This window comes from Mesoplodon bidens (genome assembly GCF_964165515.1).
Source record: "Mesoplodon bidens genome assembly, chromosome: 4".
Taxonomy (NCBI): Eukaryota; Metazoa; Chordata; class Mammalia; order Artiodactyla; family Ziphiidae; genus Mesoplodon; species Mesoplodon bidens.
Window position 1 is genome coordinate 141,891,536 of NC_138160.1, and position 15,892 is coordinate 141,907,427.

Consider the following 15,892-nt stretch of genomic DNA (forward strand, 5'->3'; position numbering starts at 1 on the left):
TACTAAGGTCACATTTGAGTAACAAGAAGGGGTAAGAGAGAGAACCTTCAGGCACTTTTTATCTAGCCCATATGTTATTAAGATAATAAGCACTGGCTATCATCTGAAGAGTTAGGTCATCATCAAGGGTTTGGCAACAGACTTCCAGCAGACCTGGTCCTGATATCTTGGGAAAGCTGTCTTATCAAATCTTGTCTGCTTCAATTCTGGGAAATCTTTACTTTCAGGTCACCAGATGATGTGCAGCTCCAGTCAGGGTTGATGCTTTCTTTAGGTGTGTCATAGGTGTGTCACGTGAATCCAAGAGTCCATTCCTTGGAATTTGATGGCACAAGGGTTGGGCAGCAGTACTTGATAGGGGTGTTTCCAATGAGGTTGAAGAGAGTTCTTCTGGAGGTGTATTTGTGAATAAATGAAATCTCCAGGTTGCAAGATGTGATACTTAAAGGTCTTTGTTTCCCAAGGGTACACTGTGAAAAGACTCTTCTACCAAAACATGATTACTTTTCATAGAAACAATTAGGCCTTTGCAGTGTTGGAGCATCACCCCTTTTATCAGTTGTGGGTCAAAAGAAGCAGTAGGTCAAGTGCGTTGGGTGTCCTGTGACTGTCTCAAAGGGTGAGAGTTTATGAGTTCCAAAAGGGGTGGGTCTGAGATTTAGAAGAACTAACGGCAGTGCGTTTGGTCAAGGTATTTATAGGGCCTCAACAAATTCTGCCAGTTGAGTCTTAATACCATTAGTGTGTTTGACTAAACCAGACGATTGAGGGTGGTAAGCACAGTGATAGTGTTGCCCGTCAAACGGCAGAGACTTGTCAAAGCACCTAACCAGTAAAGCGGGTTCTTCAATCACTGTGAAATTTGAGGAGTTCCCCTGGTAGGGATAATCTTTTCTAAAAGGATTTTAGCCACAGTAGAGGCAGTAGCATGTCTGTAAGGGAAGGCTTCAGTCTGTTATGAAAACATAACAGACCATGTCTTAAACGTATTTATATCCATTAGACAGGAAGTTGCATGAAATCTATTTGCTGGCCTCAAATGGTTCATTAGGCAGTTTTATTTTTTTATTTTTATTTAAAAATAAATTTATTTATTTATTTATTTTTGGCTGCATTGGGTCTTCATTGCTGCACGTGGGCTTTCTCTAGTTGTGGCGAGCCAGGGCTACTCTTCATTGCAGTGCGCGGGCTTCTCATCGCAGTGGCTTCTCTTGTTGCAGAGCACGGGCTCATAGGCACGTGGGCTTCAGTAGCTGTGGCACTCGGGCTCAGTACTTGTGATTCGTGGGCTCTAGAGCGCAGGCTTAGTAGTTGTGGCGCACAGGCTTAGTTGCTCCACAGCATGTGGGATCTTCCCAGACCAGGGCTTGAACCCGTGTCCCCTGCATTGGCAGGCAAATTCTTAACCACTGCGCTACCAGGGAAATACCCATTACGCAGTTTTAAATCTTTAGGAGCAAAACAGACAGGCTTCACTGGGCTATGCTTTGGACAAGTGGGACAAGTGAGGTAGGCACTTTTTGTGGACTTGTTAATGTTTCCCCACCAATATTGAGTGATGAAGGATATCATTTTGTCAGTTGACCAATGGTTTAATGCATGGATAGTGGTAAGGAGTGGGAATTTTAGAATCTGTGATAGGAATGGGTTGGTATTTGGTCCAAACAAGAGCTTTCTCTTTTTATCAAACCAAAAGTTGTTGACTTTCCAATCTTCTTTTTCCTTTTCTGAGGCCAATTGTTGGGCCTCTCTAGCCAGTTTTTCTAAATTATTTGGGCAAATATCCCTTTGGTCTATGACAGACATTTGGCTGCTCTAGATCCCTTTAAGGGCAGCATTCCTTGCAGAAATATCAGCAAGGTGATTTTCCCTAGCTTCAGAGAGTCAAATTTAAAATGCCTTTGGGGAATTCCCTGGCAGTGGTTAGGACTCCACGCTTCCACTGCTGGGGGGCATGGGTTCAATCCCTGGTCAGGGAACTAAGATCCCACAAGCTGTGCAGCACAGCCAAAAAAAAAAAAAAGTTATTACAGTGTAAAAGAGTTATGTGAGGGGCAGTTAACAAGGGACTTCATAGGAGGTGAGGCGGCTGTCTGAGAAATGTTGAGTGTGATGAAAATTTAGGAGAGCTTCTAATGCATGAGGTACAAAAATGGCTAAAGGGATCCCACAGTGATTTCATGCATGGCCATAACCAAAGGGCAGTGGCCATAATGGCTCTAAGCTGAGGCAGGGGTGTGTCTCCATGCCACAGGGTCCAGTTGGCTGGCTATAAAACCCTATGCTATGGGTGGATGGTGGTACATGTTTTTGGGTGAGTTCCCCAAGGGCATTCCATTCCTTTTCATATACCAAAAGGATGAAGGGAATCTGATAATTGGAATGCCAAGGGTAGGTGGGTTCATTAAACACTTCTTTTCTTTGCAATTCTTTTCTTTTTTGTTCTTTTTAGCTGCGCCACGTGGCATGTGGGATCTTAGTTTCCCAACCAGGGATTGAACCTCTGCCCCCTGCATTGGAAACGCAGAGTCTTCACCACTGGACCGCCAGGGAAGTCCCCATCAAACCCTTCTTTAAGGCCTTGAAGACTTTGTTGTCCAGTTCTTTCCATAAAATTGGGTCAGGGTTGTTACTGTTGAGTAAAACATACAGAGATTTAGCCATAAGAGAGAAATTTGGAATCCAGTTTTGGCAGTGACCCACTAGCCTGAGAAAACCTCACCATTGGTGCTTACTTTGGGAACCATGAAACTTAGGAAACTATGAAGTCTATCTGGATCTATGTGTCACCCATGTTCTGATATCAGATGCCCTAAACATTGAACCTGGGTTCAGGCAAACTGCAATTTTTCTTTGGCGACCTTATGTTCCTTTAAGGCTAAAAGCTTTAGGAGGTGGCTGCTGTCCTCCTGTGAGGAGGCTTGAAAAGGAGAGCAAAGAGGCCAATCATCCACATACTGCCTCTAGTGAAGGATTCTCTTAAGGGCACTAACTGGAGTGCCACTTGTAATTGAAGAGAGTCTTTAGCCTTTTGTGGCAGGGTACCCATACAAGGTGGCAAATTTGCAAATAACAACAAAAATGGGCTCAAGTAAAATTTGTAAACACGCAATATGTTGCCTCCAGAACATCAAAAGAACCATGTCGATGTTGTAAGTGCTATGGGGAACAATAGCCATTTCTTCATGGTGTCAGGGAGGGAGCTGGCCTCAGCTTATCATATAATTTCCAGAAATTGAACAGAGTTATCAGTGACTCACATTATATGCATGGCCTTGTCCCATCTACTTTTTGTGAGCTTCTCTTTTCAATATTTGTATGTCCTTAATGTCCTTAGAGGAGATGTCATTAATATAATGTTCTGCCTGTGTTCTTGGAGAAACCAGCATGCTGTTCAGATCTTGCCTGCAGTGATTGTGTGGGAGGGCAAAGCTGTTAAATGATCCGTGAGGATAACCCAGTAAAGGTGTATCACATCCCTTCAGCGGTGAAGGCCAAGTGCAGCTGAGAGGCTGTTGAACTAGGCACTGAACACAACAGAGTTAGCCAAATCTGTGATATCAGAATATTTATCAATTGCTTATTAGATGGAGTCAGTAATTTCTATAATGTTGGGGACTAGGAACAGGGTTCTGTTAGGTACAACCACAGCCTTGAGGTTGCCTTAATTCACTGTAAGGTGTCATTCTTTCCTGGTTTAATGGGATAAACTGGGCTGTTAGAAGGAGGATGGAGAATAATTAACCCTTCACTAACGAGGTTTTGTATCCATCAGGGCCCTGTGTAATTTATGTTGGGCCATATTAACTAACTTATTTGGGGAGTAAGGTCTGTGAGGTCCAGTTTTTCTTCTTTTTTTTGGGGGGGGGCCGTGCCACGCGGCATGCAGGACTTCCCCACCCAGGGATCCAACCCATGCACTGGAAGCGCAGAGTCTTAACTACTGGAGCAGCAGGGAAATCCAAGGCAATTTTTAAGTGGCAAAAACTTTAATTTTAATCTATGAATCATTGGTTCAGAGCTTCCCAGCTTGTTATGGGATATTTTAGGACAATGGGGGTTGTGACCATGGAGAATTTAGGCACAACCATGGTTCTGATGGTTAAGGAGAAACATTGTCCTATTTGTCCTCTATATTCATTAGTGCTCCTAAGATTATCAGAGGTATCTTGCTTAAATTTAGTGGGATCTCAGGTAGATCTGTACTTTGAGACCTAGTATTTATTAACTGCTTGAAGGTATCTGAATTAGTACTTTATATCAGAGAGCGAAATTAATTCTGAACCTATGTTGTAGAGGCCCAAAAGCTAAGCAGTGTACTTTAATCTGTTGTGTAAATTATTTTAGTATATTTTGGATTTCCAATTGCATCAAATTGTGGACTTTGTTTTAGTATTGTATCTATTATTTCCTTCCTCCTGATCTACTCTGTTTTGTGTCCTTCTTCATGGGATATACTTCGGGGAAGGGGTGTCCCTCTACCCTGGTATTTATAATTTTTTTTCCTCTCGAGAGCCTCAAAACAGTGCCATCAAGGTTAGGAGTCTTCCCCATGAAATTGGTTGCATTATAGGGTTTAAGGAACCCAGGCTTAAGTCAGGTTTGAATTAATCCCTTGGCTGTGCCACAAGGATGCCATGGGTGTGCAGCAGCAGAAGTCTTTAAGGGTCCTGGTGAGCCTTCTGGTATTAGGAATGTGGGCTCAGCCTGCAACCTAGTGGCTGCCTTTCCCTCTCTCCTCTTTTCTTTCTTTCTTTTTTTTTTTTTTTGGCTGCATTGGGTCTTCATTGCTGTGCGTGGGCTTTCTCCAGTTGCGGTGAGAGGGGGGCTACTCTTCCTTGCAGTGCACGGGCTTCTCATTGCAGTGGCTTCTCGTTGTGGAGCATGGGCTCTAGGTGCGTGGGCTTCAGTACTTGTGGCATACAGGCTCAGTAGTTGTGGCTCGTGGGCTCTAGGAAGCAGGCTCAATAGTTTTGTTGCACGGGCTTAGTTGCTCTGTGGCATGTGGGATCTTCCTGGACCAGGGCTGGAAACCGTGTCCCCTGCATTGGCAGGTGGACTCTTAACCACTGCGCCACCAGGGAAGCCCCCGTGACTTCCTTAATGTATACAAGTTACACTCTGAGTGCAGCTACACTGGATGCAAAACTCCAACCTTTTTCTACAAGAAGGCCCACAGGAACTACAGCTAAAACCTCAGAAAGGGCATCACCTCCCTGTCCACTCCTCTCTCGCCCCCTAGCCCCCATCCCCACAAGTGCATGTGCACCCCCAGTTTCCAGGGCTCTGTAGCTCCTCTCAGCCTAAAGGCTCCTTCCAGGGTGGGTGTGAGCAGGTAGGACACCTGCAGCGAGAGGCTCCCTGGGAAGAACCAACTAGGCCTTCAAGCAGTTCCCTTCTCAGGCTCAAGGGGGCCTTAGCTTAGAGTCACTGGCCTCAGGGCCTCTACTTCCACTGGAGTTGCTAGGACCACCACTGCTATTTTAAATACACAAACCAAGTGAATAATCCAGCAAATTCACTCAAACCCAGTGTTTATGTGGAAAAGAGAAAAGAAAATTATAGGAATTTTGCTAGCTCAACAAGAAAACCCACAAGTATCTGTTGAATTTAACATTCCATAAAAAGAAAAAAGTTGTTAATTATTATTTCCATGGCAAAAAAATTGTTTTGAAGATAATCATACTTGAACACTTCAGGAGTGCAAGTCTAAGCCCTGGAAATCGATTTGAACTCACCTGAAATAAAAGAACACACCTCATGACTATTACTGCACACGATCTGGAAATGAAAAAAGGGAAACAATTTTTAATACATGCAGTATTATATTGGAATATTTTTATTTCTTTCTGATATTTATCTCTCTGTTGTCTCTTAGATATAATTTCATACCGTGTTTCAAGTTTTGTTGATTAAATAAAATGTATTAATTGAACACAGACTAACATCAAGTGAATAAATCTTTTAAAGGTATTCCTTTGGGTTTGAGTAAAGGTCATCTGCACAACTGTAGCTCATCATGCACTTTCCTATGAGTAGAGTGATACCTATGCAAGTCCAATATGATTTCCTAGTTGAAACACCAAAAATAATTATGGATGTTTACAGGGCAATTATCCAAGGAATAATTGAGGTGAGCTGCAGGCAGAGGGTATCATTTTGAGTAATATCTGAATGTGGTGGCAAAGGAGGTATATTTCCTCAGAGCAGGAAATATTCTATGCCTTCTTTTTTTTTTTCTTTAAACTTTATTATATAAATTTATTTATTTATTTATTTATGGCTGTGTTGGGTCTTCATTGCTGTGCGCAGGCTTTCTCTAGTTGTGGCGAGCGGGGGCTACTCTTTGTTGTGGTGCATGGGCTTCTCACTGCAATGGCTTCTCTTGTTGCGGAGCACAGGCTCTAGGCGCACGGGCTTAAGTAGCTGTGGCTCACAGGCTCTAGAGCGCAGGCTCGGTAGTTGTGACACACGGGCTTGGTTGCTCCGCGGCATGTAGGATCTTCCTGGACCAGAGCTCGAACCCATGTCCCCTGCATTGGCAGGCGGATTCTTAACCACTGCTCCATCAGGGCAGTCCCTATGCCTTCTTACAAGAGGAGCAGCTGGGAGGTTTATGCACAAAGCCCTCAAAGCTCATTTTTTCTGTTTTCAGGGATCATTTCCACGTTTACACTTTCAGCAGATGTTAGGGAAGATGGGGTAAAAGGTGACAGTTTTGGTTTCATTCAACAGCAAAATAAGTCCAAACTTGCTCCTCCCTTTTTTTTCAGTACTAATTTATGCTTTCTTAGCAGTGTTGACATGTGACTTTACAATTATTAGTATCTCATTTGATCTCCTGTCCCCATCATTCCTGCCACATACAAATGAAGAAAGTTAAGCACTGGGTCTTACCTCAATTCCCATAGCTGATAACAGTGGACTCTCTCAGTTTTGAAGGCATAATGTGTGCCACTCTTCTGGGCAATGTCAAAAATTGCAAACTCAGAAGGACACTATAAGTTTGTATAATTACGTACTTTTACAAATGCAGAATCAGAGTTTCCAGCAGGGAACATAAGACAACATGGTGTTCCATATATATGACATTGTGGAAGAGGCAAAGGTATAAGAAGCTAAAACAGATCAGTGATTAAGGGTAGGGAGGGTTCACTACAACCAGGCACCACTAGTGTTCCTTTGAGATGATGAAGTGTACTCTGTCTTGTTGGTAGTATAACTATACATTTGTAGAATTTCACAACTACACTCCAAATAGTATGTGTATATACTAAAAAGTAATAGCAACAAAGATGCTTTCACATGCTAGGAGAATGTTAAACTTTCCCAAACCTTGATTTTTACACATGTAACACTTCTTTCCACCTTCTGGGATCCTTCATAAGAAGAAATGGAAGGACTAGAATGGAGGAAGGTCACAACAGGACTTTCTTGGTACCAAGTCTGACTCAGGAAAGAAACACCTTCTAGGGCTACACCTGCTCTCGTTGCCATTCACATAACTGGTGAGAAAGTGATAGGGCTCTTGGAGTCCACTTCTGTGTTGACTCCAAGTTTTTTGGGTCATATCTTGGCAATGCTGTGGTCTGACACAAAGGTCCATGTCACAGACCTACCAAATGGAATACAGCTGCGTGCGTCCTAATCTAATCCTTGCACATCAACATCATGTGTTCCCAGAGAAGGTGTTGAGACCATTTCCAGCTTATAAATTTCCCATCTCTAGTGTACTCTGTGACCGCCTGTTAGGAAACATGTTTAAATCAAACACTATCCCACTCTGGAAATTTTCTGTTGTGACCTCAGGTGACTGTGAGGTGAAGCAGTGATGGAACCCAGAACCCATGTCATGAGTGCAAGGCTCAGGCCCCTCAGACACAGTATTACCCACTGTCTCATAAAGATCAGCTGTGTACTAACAAGCACAGTTTCACAATACTTTCAAAACCACCAATAATGTCGAAAAGAGACACCCTGCCTTGTCCTAGCTATAGAGTCCCTCTGACAGACCCCACTGTTACCAAATAATCCTCCCTTTGTTCTAAAACCATGCACGCTATGATTTTGGTGGCACATGTGCCGACCACCGTGGGGGGGGGGGCGGTCCCTCACCTCGGCATCCGCTTCCAGAGTTTGGCGTTCCCCTACCGAGGCTGGTGACAACTCTTCCCTGGTGCAGGAAAATCTCTGCAGATCTCCTGCCCCGTGGCCTGTGGGAAATGGTGATCTCAACCAGACCCTCCGCCGCTGGGGCCCCTTTGCTTCCCAAAACTCTAGAATGCAACGCGACACCGTCTCCAAATAAGATGCGCGAAACGCCCGGGATCCCTGAAGTGCGCAGGCGCAGGAGGTGGTGCCTCCTCCTTAATCGGAGGACAAGCTCCGGGTTTCTCAAGAGGCAGAAATGGGCGGAGCCATGTCCCCACCTGCTCTTCCAACAGCTTTCAGTGCTTTCCAGGGTCCCAGAAAGTGCTCTCTCTGTGGCTGGGAAACCTGGGGTCCGAGGTCTGGAGGCCGCCTCTCTCCCATCAGTGGAAGTTCAAGTAGGGGACAGCGATCAAGGGCTCGGTGGGGACGGCCTGTGAGGCGGACCGGAGCGACCTCAGTGCGCAGGTGAGACCTGGGGGCTGATGGATACCGTACGGAGGAGACCTCCCAGAGGACATGGAGGCCGAGTGAGGACACACAAACCTTTGTCGCCCTCACTGAGCTTCCGATGGGAAAGCAAAGTGAGGAACGGTCACATTGTGACCGGTGCTTTTCTGGAAGTGATTATAGAAGCGTGAGTGCCCTACTAGTAGGTGCTGTGGTGAACAAAGCCAAAGAAATATCCCTGTGTGCTTAAAAGCTGACATTCTAATAGAGAAGAAAGAAGATATCTAAGTAAAATGATAACATATCTGATTGTGATTAGTCCTAAACCGAGAAAGAAAACTGGGGAGGAGTGCAGAGGGCTTGGGATCCATGTGTCTGTGAGAGCATCTGTGTGTCTGAGCCATTGACTCTGAGGTTTGTGTGTCTGTATCTGCGTGTGTCCTTCTATATGTGCCATGACAATATCTGTGTGATTTTGTGTTTCTGCCTGAGGAGTTATATGTATATATCCTGGAATGCTTTTATTTCATGTTCCTGCCTAATTTCCCTGGTAGCACCTCCTTTACAATATTAAATAGAACTGGTTAGAGCAGGTATCTTTGTCTTGTTTCTGATCTTAGAAAGCCTTCAGACTCCATCAAGTATATTGTTAGCTCTGAGCTTTTTACTGATACCTTATTTCAGGTTGAGGAAATTCCCTTCTAGTTGCAGTTTATTGAGAGTTTTCCTTGTCAAGGGGTGTTGCACTTTGTCAATAGCTTTTTTGTATCTATTGATATGATCTTTTAGACTTTGATGTTTATTCTACTAATGGTTCATTATGCTGAATCATTTTCAGATGTAAAACCAACATGTTGTCCTGAGTTAAATTCCACTTGATCATGGTGTATAGGTCGTTTTGTGTATTGCTGAATTCAGTTTGCTGGTGTTTTGTTGAGGCTTTTTTACTTGTATATAAAAATAGGTTTCATGTACTCTATTACATAGTATATCGTATCAAATTGACCAATATTGCATAGAGTGTGTGTCTGCACATATATAGAGAGAGAATATACTATATATATAAAGTGTATGTTGGAGCTTCCCTGGTGGCGCAGTGGTTAAGAATCCACCTGTCAATGCAAGGGACACGGGTTCAAGCCCTGGTCTTGGAAAATCCCACATGCCGCAGAGCAACTAAGCCCGTGCACCACAACTATTGAACCTGTGCTCTAGAGCCCGCGAGCCACAACTACTGAAGCCCACGTGCCTAGAGCTCATGCTCCGCAGCAAGAGAAGCCACTGCAATGAGAAGCCCACACACTGCAACAAAGAGTAACCCCCGCTCTCCACAACTAGAGAAAGCCCGTGCGCAGCAATGAAGACCCAATGCAGCCAAAATTAAATAAATAAAAATTTAAAAAAAATTTTAAAGCTAAAAAAAGTAAAGTGTATGTAGTATATTACCTGTACATAGCATAGATAGTATGTAGTATAGCATTATACGTAATTAGCTTATACTATATGTAAATAGAATGTATTATATATAATTAGCATATACATAATTACTTTATAGGGTATAGTATTGTACTTTTACAGAATAGTACAGTTGACCCTCGCAAAACATGAGTTTGAACTGTGAGGGTCCACTTACATGCGGATTTTTTCAACATATATACAGTCGGTCCTCTCTAGTCCCGTGTTTAGCATTGGAGCATTCAGCCAAACTCAGACTGAAATTTCCATTGGACATTGGATGAATCTGTGGATGCAGAACCTGGGGATATAGAGGGCCTACTATGGGACTTGAGCAACGGTGGATTGTGGTATAGTCCGTGTCACCTGGAACCAATCCCCCCTGGTTATGTAGGGATGACTGTATTACAGTCTTATCAGTCTGTAGTATAGTACCATTTCCATGTCGGTCCACAAAATCAATCAAATAAGTCACTCACATCCTCCCGTGGGAACACAGGGCACCTCACCCTCTTGACACTGCAAAGTCTGCCTCCCTCACCCAGGTTGTTCTCTGGGTTCCTGAGTGCAACTGAGGTGTCAGTATGTGTTTCAGAAATTTGAACTAATTTACCAGCCTGAGGATTGCAATGAAGCACTGAAGTTTGATTTTTAGTAAGTGCAGAGATACGTGACCTTTGTGTTTGCGTGATTATGAGGCAAAATCATCCCAGAGTGCTTTATCCCGAAGAGATGCCCTTGGATAAGGGAGTTGTTGTTGATGACAAATAGAAATTATAATGGAGTAATCACAATTCAGGCATACTAAAACGGAGTCAGATGGCCATTGAGGATTTAATCTCAGACATCTCTTTACCACTGAACTTTCTTTGAACTGAACCAGACCCAGGGACCACCAGCCATATTCAGAACAACAGCTGCCAGCTACAACCTTATTGTCTCAAGGTCTCCCCTGGTAACTATGCAACCATTTCACATCCCAAACCAATCCTTGCATAACAAGCACCCTCACTTTCTGTCAGCTCCAATTAGAATTCTTGACAAACAATTTATGTAACTGACCATAGCTTTGCAGCTTTTTGCCTTTATAAACCACCCCTATTCTGTAGTCTAGCAGAACACAATTCAAATGCTTCTTGAAACCGTGTCTCCCGGGCTGCAGTCCTAACAAACCCCAAATAAACAGTTTTTAATTTCAATGAAATCTCCACTTCGAAAATTTTGGTTAACATTGTTCTTGGTACCATGATAATGGCCTAAAAGTCTGTAAAAATGTGCAGTTGAGGTCAACTGTTGCCCAGGGCATCCTCTATCATGATTGCCTGGAGATTAACTAATCCTGCTGCCCATTGGGTGCCGTTGCAGACTAGGAGTGGCCTGGTTAGGGATAGTAGCAGCAGCTCTCCAGTGTTCTTGCTCACATGTGCTGGTAGCACACCACCATTGATAGGAAAACAGGTACAGGATTTATTTTATTTATTTATTTATTTAGGATTCTATTTATCATTATCTCTCTCTCTCTCTCTCTCTCTCTCTCTCTCTATTTATTTATTTATTTATTTATTGCTTGCTTGCGGAGCTGCTTGGCTTGAGGGATCTTAGTTCCCTGACCAGGGATTGAACCCGGGCCCTTGACAGTGAAAGCACAGAGTCCTAACCACTGGACCACCAGGGAATTCCCAGGATTTATTTTAAATGAACAAGAGAGCAAAGTATATTTCAAAATGTAAACCACGTTACCTTTGCATTTCAAGAGGAAGAAACAAAAATACATATAATTTAAATAACTTAAAAGAAGCAATTTAAGCTTCTTTTTACGTAAGTGCTGAAAAGACTTATAAGCAACAAATCACATCATTATCTACAGGAGCATGGGGAATTTAGTCGCCAGTGGTAGAAGACATGCCAGGAGTGAGTCTTCAGGCACACCTCTATGTCTCAGGCTGAGGTTTTGAAAGTTGATATACAAAATAAACAACTCATGCTAAACAAAAAAAAATGTACCCATATTTTATTTTTAATAGTTTATAATCAAATGACTAATTTATTTTATTTTTATTTTTGGTAGTCATGAATTACCTGCTTAATTAAACATTTAAAAATTAAGTGTAGGGACTTCCCTGGTGGTGCAGTGGTTAAGAATCCGCCTGCCAGTGCAGGGGACACAGATTCGATCCCTGGTCCGGGAAGATCCCACATGCCTCGGAGCAACTAAGCCCACGCACCGCAACTACTGAAGCCTGCGCACCTAGAGCCCATGCTCCGCAACAAGAGAAGCCACCGCAATGAGAAACCCGCGCACCACACGAAGAGTAGCCCCCACTCGCCGCAACTAGAGAGAAAGCCCGCATGCAGCAACGAAGACCCAATGCAGCCAAAAGATAAGTAAATTAAAAAATTAAAATTAAAACAGATAATAATTAAGTGTAAAAAGTCATACATAATATTTCAAAGTGTGGAGAAATTTAACCATTCTTCAGCACCCTCAGTCCTACTCAGTAGAGGTAACCATGATGGAAACATATATATATATATATATATAACTGCAAATTGGAAATTTTCTTTTCCCTGACCAGTGATGGAACGCAGGACCTTGGCAGTGAAAACGTGGAGTCCTAAACACTGGACCGCCAGGAATTCCCAGCAAATTGGAAATTTTTAACTTAACTACATCATTCTGCAGCACATACAGATCAGTGCTTATAGATTTACCCCATGCTTTTATTTTTCTTTTTCAGATTCTCTTCCATTCTGGCTTATTACAAGATATTGAATATAGTTCCCTGTGCTATACAGTGGGACCTTCTTGTTTATCTATTTTATATGTAGTAGTTTATATCTGCTAATCCAAAACTCCTAATTTATCCCATCCCCCCCTTCCCCTTTGGTAGCCATAGGTTTGTTTTCTATGACAAATGACTAATTTATTTTCTTAATTTTTTAAACTTTATTTATTTATTTTGCAGATTAAAATATATATGTATATTTTTAATTTATTTATTTTGTCTGTGTGGGGTCTTAGTTGCAGCACAAGGACTCTGTTGCAGCATGCGGACTTAGTTGTGGCATGCGGACTTAGTTGCACCATGCGGACTTAGTTGCTCCATGCATGCAGAATATAGTTCCCCGACCAGGGATCAAATCCCAGCCCCCTGCACTGGGAGCACGGAGTCTTACCCATTGGCCCACCGGGGAAGTCCTGACTAATTTATTTTTAATGAGAAGCTGCATCTTTATGTGTTAATCCTCTAAACAATAATATTTTCAAGTGTGCAATACAATTTTACGAACCATACAAAATTAATGTTCTCAAATTTGTTTTTCTATAAAATGACAAGTGCCATCACAGCCTGTAGTTCCATTGTATATCAATCTGGAGATCATTTTCTGATATGGGCAGCATATTAAATGCACATGGTGGTATGATAATATGAGGAGTTCCACTGACCCACACCCCAGTGAAACTGGTGAAAATTATTTTTAAACCAATCATTTAAAGCCTCTGGAAATTGTCCTAAAGGCAAACAGCAAAGGAAGACATCCATTCAATTAAATCACTGGAAATTCTGTGAGAATATTCGAACCATGACCCCTCCCTTCCTACCCTATCTCAGCTCAATGAGTGAACACTACTCCATTTTAGAGTATGGCACCCAGAACCAGAATACAAGGTTCTCTCTCTCCGTCTAGTCTGAGGGCTTTGTTTTAGGAAGAGCAGGTACATCTGTAAATAGGATACGTATAAAAGCTGGAGAGATTATATAAATATCTGGCAAGTAGACTTTTTAAATATAAATTTATTTATTTATTTATTTTTGGCTGTGTTGGGTCTTTGTTTCTGTCCGAGGGCTTTCTCCAGTTGCGGCAGGCGGGGGCCACTCTTCATCGTGGTGCACGGGCCTCTCACTGTCGCGGCCTCTCTTGTTGCGGAGCACAGGCTCCAGACGCGGAGGCTCAGTAGTTGTGGCTCACGGGCTTAGTTGCTCTGCGGCATGTGGGATCTTCCCAGACCAGGGCTCGAAGCCGTGTCCCCTGCATTGGCAGGCAGATTCTTAACCACTGCGCCACCAGGGAAGCCCCTGGCAAGTAGACTTTAAAACAAAAAAAAATATTGCTAGAAATCTTGGGGGACATTATATCATGATAGAAGGGTCAAAGCTTATGGCTTGAATCTAAAACAATACAAAGAAATAAATTTATAGCCATTAATGCCTATACTAACAAAGAAGAAAGAAATCAATAACCTAACCTTTCATGTTAACACACTTGAAAAGATGAGCTATCAAACCCAAAGCAAGGAGAAAAAGAAATAATAAAAATTAGAGCAGAAATTAATGAAACAAGGAATAGAAAAACCATAAAGAAAATCAATGAAACCAGAAGTGGGTTCTATGGAAAAATTAACAAAATTGACAAATCTTTACATAGATTGATTTAGAGAAAAAGAAGATTCATAGAGTCAGGAAGAAAGAGGGATATTACTACTGACATTACAGAAGTAAAAAGTATTATAAAAGCATTCAATGAACAATTCAATTCAACTGAACAAAGTAGATAACTTGGATGAAATGGACAAATTCCTCAAAAGACACAAACTACTGAAACTAAATCAAGAGTAAGTGGAAAATGTTAAAGAACTATAACAAGTGAAGGGGTTGAATTAGTAAACAAAAAACAACCCACAACGTAAGCTTGAGCCCAGAGTAATTCCCTTGTGGTCCAGCAGTTAGAACTTGCTTTCACTGCCAGGACCAGGGTTCGATCCCTGGTGGGAGAAGTAAGATCCTGCAAACCGTGTGGTGCAGCCAAAAAAAAAAAAAAAAAAAAAAAAAACCTGAGCCCAGATGGCTTCAACACAGAATTCTCCAGAGCATTCAAAGAAAATTTAATATCAATTATTGACAAACTTTTCTTAAAATAGGGCACTTCACACTCATTTTATGAGGACCATACAGCAAATACTATTATATTTTAGTATTTAAATACTGCATTTATAAAAGAATTATATACCATAACCAGTGAGATTTATCTCAGGGATGAAATGTTGGGTTAATCTCAAAACCCATTAATGTAATAAAGGATATCAATAGAGTAAAAAGTATAAGTAGCAAGATCATCTCAATAGCCTCAGGGAAATAACTAACAAAATCCAATATGCTTTCATGATAAAAGCACTCAGATTACCAGTATTAGAAGGAAATTTCTAATCTCTTCCTAACCTCATAATGAGCATCTATGGAAACCCATAGCTAATATTATCTTTAATGATGAAAGACTGGATGCTTTCCTCTGAAGATAAGGAACAAGACAAGGATGTCTGCTCTTACCCCTTCTATTCAACAATGTACTGGAGATTTTAGATAGAACTATTATGCAAGAAAAGGAAATAAATGTTAGGAAAATAAATGTTAGGAAAATGTAAAACTATCTCTACTTTCAGATGAGGTATCTTGTTTTTAGAAAACTCTAAGGAATCCACTAAAAAAAACTATGAACTTACAGTTGAGCTCAGCAAAGTGCTAAGATAGAAGATCAAAATAGGAAAATCAATTGTATTTCTATATACTTGCAATTAGCAATATGATAAGGAAATTAAGAAATGCAAGAAGCAATATTATGAATCAAAGGAATAAAATAAAATACTTTAGAATGAATACTTAAATAATACTTAAGAATGAATTTAGTAAAAGATTTACAAAATTAATACTCAGAAAACTACAAAATATGGTTGGAATAAAATAATGTACAAGTAAATGGGAAAACATCCCAATTTCATGGATCAAAAGGCTTAACATTGTTAAAATGGCACTATTCCCCAAATGATCCAAAGACTCACCAC